Consider the following 7,302-nt stretch of genomic DNA (forward strand, 5'->3'; position numbering starts at 1 on the left):
GGCTAGATAAACATTGGCAAAGGAAACATACATTATGCAGGGAATGTGAGCTTGTAGGTCTCATGCCCACAGCATTTTCAGGCACTCCCCAAAGAGGAGTGTTCCTGATCGTGAGTGGGCCATCTTGTTTCAAAGAATAAGAAGCTAACAATAATCAGAGGAAGATGCCCAAAGACTTTTCCATGGATTATTCTACTCCTAGGAAAACACAAAGGCACATCAGTGGACAGAGTTCAAGGCGATAACTTCTCTACCTAACCTATTCCTCAAGTCCTTTCAAGCTGGTTTCACAAGGTTTTCAGTAAGTCACCCAGTCGTAGGTGGAGCATTATCTTCTGGGAACTACTCCCAGGTACCTGAAATACCATTTGAGAGTGAGCAAGACACGTTCCCAAACCCCAAGGGCTTCTTTGGGGCTACAATTACACTTGGTTATGTGCTGATGACACGAGGATTTTTGGGTTGACTTGTAAACCTTAACAGGTTGTTGGTTAGTAAATTAAAAATATGTGAAATCATGAACTGTGTGATATTTATCTTGCCTTTTTTTGGTTACCATTGTTACCCTGGAGCTAAGGTGGGGGATATCAGAAATGTTTGATATACAGTTGATGTCTGTGTTGCGTGCTCATTCTCAGATTCGGGTTTTGGCATGGATTTGCTAAACACACAGATGCCAATTAGGAAACTAAAATCCAGTCATTACTCAGAGATTAAATATTTCAACATAGTGTCTCAAACTATAATTAAAGGCAGTGAGCCTCATTATTGAGAGAACAAAAACACAGGGAAGCAGACAACTATTTTTGGAATTGTTCTTATCTTCAATGCCATTTACATTTTTTCAACTTGTTTACAGTATTTCCAACCTTACAAATCAGTCTAAACAAAGTGCCATAAAATGACACTTTTGTGAAATGGCCTAGGGAGAAGCAGAGGAGGAGCACGCAGAAGAGGTGATGAAAGCAAGAGAGCAAAACTGGAATAGACTTTTTCCTCGAAAAAGGTTAAGAAGGAAAATGAAATAATTAAAATCTGCCATCTGAATTGAATTTCAAGGGGTAGTACAATTCAATTTTGACCCAAATTTAGTCTTTGTATTTTGTTGCCTCATCCAATTTAAATTGTAATTGCAAGAGTATAAAGTACACACATAAAGTACCGTATACCCACGTCTTGGGCATATGCTAATTAAATTGATTACTTATAAATATCAAGATTCGATAAATGGTGGGCCTGTATAACAGAATATACATATATGTATATGTATATATCATCAGAAAAAAATGACTTGCGAGAATTCAACTTAAAAATTCCATTTCTCTGGACTTGCCTGCTAGTCCAGTAGCTAAGACTCTCTGATCCCAATGCAGCGGGCTCAGTTTCGATCCCTGGTCAGGGAACTAGATCCCACGTGCTGAGACTAAGAGCCAGCACAGCCACATTAAATTACTTAATTAAAAAAAAAATTCCACTTCTCATTACTTAAACATCTGGTCAACTATCTTCTTATGACTTCATTTGTCTCTTTTTTATCCTGTTTTGGCATTTGAGCACTTCTTTAATGGCTTTCTTTTTAAATTAAGAGTTAATATGCAAAGTGCTTAGAAGCACTGTGTACAATTATTATTATATCTAACTCTAGAAATTAAGAGAACTAAGAATATTTTGAAGGTACTGAGAATATTTTACTATATATTTCAATATTCAAACAACACTTGTATTTCCAAAGCAGTTCAGGAAACACCACACATTTCAATAACACTTCATATTTCTGACTACACAGAGAGTGGGGCAGATAGCCGTATGGCAGGAAGTTGTACTTAAGCCAACTAAGATTCATCTTGGTTAATTACATTTTCTGACTTTAGTTAGAGTGACATCATAGCATCCAATATGGAAAGTCATTACACACGTACTGTAAAAATATACACTCCACAGATAATAAGAAACTTCCCTCAAATACAAAAATCTAAACCTGAAATAAATTTGCATTCTTAGAGATATTTTACAAAGAAAAGATGTCTAAAATATTTTCCCTCTGAGTCAGTATCCCTCTAAAGTTTACTGTGGTGTGTGGGTAGCACAATGTAGAAGACAGTCAGTTACAACAAAATTAAATAGACTCTACTTCAACAACCAGAGAAATCTGATTATAGTCTGGATATTAGGAGAAACCGAGGAAGTACTGTCCTTTCTATTACCTGTGATATTGACATTATGGTCATGTGAGAACATAAATATATATTTTAAGAGAGGCTTAAATATGTAGGAGTGAGTTGAAATAACTTCTAGGGTTAAAAAAAATAATTAAAAAAAATAATTCAGAGGAAAAGTGAGAAGGGATAGTGCAGCCAAATCTTGCTAATTGTTAAATCTGAGTGATAGAAATATGAAAGTTTACTGTTCTACTCTGTCCACTTTTGTGTGAGTTAGAAGCTTTACATAATAAAAAGTTTTTTAAAGAACATTAAAATGTTTGGTTTATCAGTTTATTTTTTGCATATGCAGAGCATGATTAGATGAGAGTTCTGCCATATTTGAGACTATCTGTTACAGGATTTTTTCTAGCTTACTAGTTCTCAAACTTGAGTATGCATTAGAGTCCCTTGGAAGACTGGATACAGCTCACATTGCTGAGTTCCCTTCTCCCAACTCCAGAGTTTCTGATTCAATAGGTCTTTGCAGGGGCCCAAGAATTTGCATTTTGAACAAGTTCCCATTTGACCCTGATGTTGCGGTCCATGGACCACACTTTGAGAACCAACACTCTAGCTAAACCATCTCTCCTAAATCACCCTGTTTAAATAGTAATGTAGATGGATCTGGAGTCTGTCACATAGAGTGAAGTAAGACAGAAAGAGAAAAACAAATATCATATATTAACACATATATATGGAATTGAGAAAAATGGTACAGATGGACCTATTTGCAGGGTAGGAACAGAGATGCAGATGTAGAATGGATGTGTGGACATGGTGGGGCAAGGAAGAAGGGATGGGTGGGATGAATTGGGAGAATAGGATCGACATAGATACACCACCACGTGTGAAGTAGACAGCTAGTGGGAAGTTGCTTATACAACACAGGGAGCTCAGTTGGTGCTCTGTGATGACCTAGAGCGGTGGGATGGGGGGTGGGAGGGAGGTTCCAGAGAGGGGATAAATGTATATATAGTTGATTCACTCCATTGTACAGCAGAAACACAACATTGTAAAGCAATTAAACTCCAATAAAAAAATAAATAGAAACAAACTACCCTGTTTCATTTTTTTCTGTCACCAATTCCATTCTTTTTTAATTTAATGTCAAGTATGAGCTTTAATTGTTCACTTTGGCCAGCTTCTGAGTCTATTTAATTGATTCTAGAATATGCTAAGAGTCAAATCTTGAGACTTTAGTATTAAGATTTTTCACTGTTTGATCTTAATCTACTCAGCTTCCCAATCTTATCATTCACTCTTCTCCCGACTCCAACAATATCAGGCTACCTGACTTCTAAACAAGTTAGTCAAATTCCTACCTCAGTCCCTTTGCCCATGCCATCATCCCCTCCTGGAATTCGCTTGTGCATTTAACACACATAGACTCACACACTGAGTCCAGTCCAAGTACCTCCTCTTCCATGAAGCTCTCCTGGGCTACCAGCATCCATGGTGATGACTCCTGCTGAAAACCTCTCATTTTAAACTAATCAAATCCTGTCTTATAATAATTTCTATGTTATTATTTGTTACATACTTGCATCTTGTCTCTTCAATATAGTGCAAGCTTTGCAAGGGTAGGGGCCATGCTTTATACAGAACTTCTTTGTACAGGCCACAGACTTCAGCCTAGAACTATAGGCAAGGTCATTTACCCTACAAAATGGGGGAGGGAGATAACTTACTTTTTCTCTAAAGGAAATAATGGGATGGAACCTGAAATCTGCAGATGCAGAAGACATATCAGAGGCAATCAGATCATAAGACATATCACATAAGAGGCAATAGAAATCTAATATCTGTGTACCTCCAAGCAGTGCTCTGAGACTGACTAATGTTTACATAGGTCTTTGAGATGTTCAGATGGAAGGGGTTTAGAAGAGTTGGAATGATGATGATGATCCCTGGGACTATTTCAAAATTTCATACCAAATTTCATAGCATCCCTTAGGTTTACCCAGGCTGGGAAGGGGGTCGAGGGCTACTCCTCTGCTGGTGGCTGAAAGGGGACTTTCCAACAGCGCTTGAGATTTTCAGGGAAAACAAACTTTAAAATAAGGCTGATGGTGTTGAAAATCCCAACAAAACAAACCCTTGGCTTCCTGAGCAAAACTGAAACCAGAACGCTCCTTTTCATCCTCCTGCAGGGATGCTGGACTCTAGAACTGATTCTCTGCTTCACTTCTGCAATCACAGGCTGTCGGGTGTCAGGATTGTGCCTGCAGCTACCTGGATTATGTTTGTACTATGGCAGCTCAAAGGCATTTTTGGCCTGAGTTTATATATATATATATATATACACACACACACATATATATATATATACACACACACACATATACAAATATATGCTTTATTATCTATTAATATATATAATATATTATAAATATATAACATATATAAAGTTTATATATATAGGGCTTCCCTGGTGGCTCAGAGATTAAAGCATCTGCCTGAAATGCGGGAGACCTGGGTTCGATCCCTGGGTTGGGAAGACCCCATGGAGAAGGAAATGGCAACCCGCTCCATTATTCTTGCCTGGAGAATCCCATGGACGGAGGAGCCTGGTAGGCTACAGTCCACGGGGTCACAAAGAGTCAGACACTAAAATATATATGTGTGTGCATGCTCAGTTGCTAAGTTGTGTCTGACTCTGTGATCCCACGGGTGGTGTGATGGTAAAGAATCCACCTGCCAAGGCTGGAAACACAGGAGAGACAGTTTCAATCCCTGAGTCGGGAAGATCCCTTGGAGAAGGAAATGGCAACCCACTCCAGTATTCTTGCCTGGAGAATTCCGTGGACAGAGGAGCCTGGCTGGCTACAGGCCATGAAGTAGCAAAGAGCTGTACACGACTGAGTGACTAAGCACACGTGTATAGTATACAAACATATGTGTATATATGCGGTGGTTTAGTTGCTAAGTCATGTCTGTATATATGTATGTGCTAACTAGAGTTCTGCTCTTCAGGAAGCATCCTCTCTTTCTCTCTTAAAAAATACCTCAAGAGGTCTCTTGATTATCAACTGAAAATCTGTGTGTGACCCAAGCTGGAGAATGTTGCATCAACATCTCAACTTAGATTTTCTTTAGCCCTCATTTTCTCTTTTTTTCTTTTTTTAAATATTTATTTATTTATTTGACTGCTTCAGGTCTTAGTTGCAGTACTTGGGTTCTTTAGTTGTGGTATGTGGGCTATTTTACTTGCAGCATTTGGGATCTAGTTCCCTGACCAGGGATTGAACCTGGACCCCCTGCATTGGGAGCTCAGAGTCCTAGCCACTGGACCACCAGGGAAATCCTTCTAGCCCTTATTTTCCTTGGTAACAACTCTCCTTTCTCTTTTTTTCTTTGCTTTATTCCTGCATCCTTGTTTAGGTTGACTTGGCTTGGTACTACTTTGGTTTTATGGTTAATAATTCATTAACCATTAAAAAAAAACCTCTAACTCCATAACTATGACTGCCTATGTCAGATGAAAAGAAAAGAGCTCCAATACCTTTACAGGCCCAGGCAGACATAGGTACGGTTATAATTAAATAGTAAATCACAACAAGATACCATCAGAGGCATGCCTCAAATGTGCTGGGAAAAGTCAAACATTCTCACCTGCCAGCAGGAAAGAAAGAAAGAAAGAAAGAAAAGAATAGCCCAGTCAAGCTTGACCAGACAAGGTTTATACCTGGTATGATCATAAAGCCACTCCTGGCCTGTATTTCCAGGAATAAAAAAATCCAATGTACAAAGAGCCAGGGTCATATTCCACACCAGATGCTAATTCCTTTCTTAGCTGCAAGATCAGATCAAACCATTTCCTGGTTGGCAACGGGCTACTTTGGTTAGACTAATGCATGAGATTAGAAGTCCTCAGACTTCTGTGACTCGTATGCCAAGAAAGTCTGCAATTTAATTAAGACAAAAATGACAACAACAAATCACATAAAAAGTCTCCACTTCAGGCCCTGAATTAGAAGGAACCCGAACCTGGATCTGCCATCAGTTAACCAAGATCTCAGGGCTCCTTCCTTTGGCCTTGAAGACTCATTGTTGACATTGTCCTTGCACAAGGACATCAGTGTGGGTGGCCCTTAATTCCTGACTCAGACTTTAGGAAAACAAACAAATAAGCAGTGGAGGAGGCCCAGATTCTCGGTCTCTAACTGCCCTTTGAGCCCAATCCAGGATATGCTTCTGTGAAAGAAGTATGTCTCTCTCCTGGGCGAATGTAAACGGATGAAAACTTAATGATGCCTCCTCCCCACGTTATTTTTATAGGAAAATGTTTCCTGAGGTGTACATGACTGGCTTATTACTTTTGGGATACAAATCTCCCAGTAAGATGATGACTGTGTGTCCTCATCATAAGGATCTGATTCTGGAAGAGACCTTACAGGTAAGACAGTCCAAACTCTATAATTTTTCTCTGCCTTCTTTTGGAAGTCTCCAAGGTAAAGGGATTAAAGGATCTGCCACAATTATAGAGCCACGGTCTGTAACGTATCCTCTCAGTGTGGCTCCCGACCATCTGACAGACACAGCCTCACCTGGGAATGTAATAGAAAGGAAACTTCTCAGGCCCCATCCCAGACTTTCAGAATGAGAAACCCCAGGGATGGGGCCCAGCTATCTATTTTAACCACCTGACCAGATGGTGTAAAGTTTGAGGACCACTGGTTTGTAGGAAAAACATACATTTACAGGGGCAGAAAATTGGGGTGGGGAGGCAGACTTTATTATCTGTCTTGAAAGAAAAGTGAAAGTGAAAGTTGCTCAGTCGTGTCCGACTCTTTGTGACCCCATGGACTGTGTAGTCCATGGAATTCTCCAGGTCAGAATACTGAAGTGGGTAGCCTTTCCCTTCTCCAGGGGATCTTCCCAACTCAGGGATCGAGCCCAGGTCTCATGCATTGCAGGCGGATCCTTTACCAGCTGAGCCACAAGGAAAGCCCAAGAAAACTGGAGTGGGTAGCCTATCTCTTCTCCGGCAGATCTTCCTGAGCCAGGAATTGAACCAGGGTCTCCTGCATTGCAGGTGGATTCTTAATCAACTGAGCTATGAGGGAAGCCTATCTGCCTTGAGTGTGTGTATAAATAGCCT

General features: G+C 39.9%; 1 non-coding gene across 1 annotated transcript; it reads right to left on the reverse strand.

Moving 5' to 3' along the window:
- Positions 1-5,428: 5,428 nt before the first annotated feature.
- Positions 5,429-5,501, reverse strand: TRNAG-CCC. Its single transcript has one exon. It is a non-coding gene; the product is annotated as a tRNA-Gly (tRNA).
- Positions 5,502-7,302: the final 1,801 nt, after the last annotated feature.

This window comes from Cervus canadensis, chromosome 13, assembly GCF_019320065.1.
Source record: "Cervus canadensis isolate Bull #8, Minnesota chromosome 13, ASM1932006v1, whole genome shotgun sequence".
Classification (NCBI taxonomy): domain Eukaryota; kingdom Metazoa; phylum Chordata; class Mammalia; order Artiodactyla; family Cervidae; genus Cervus; species Cervus canadensis.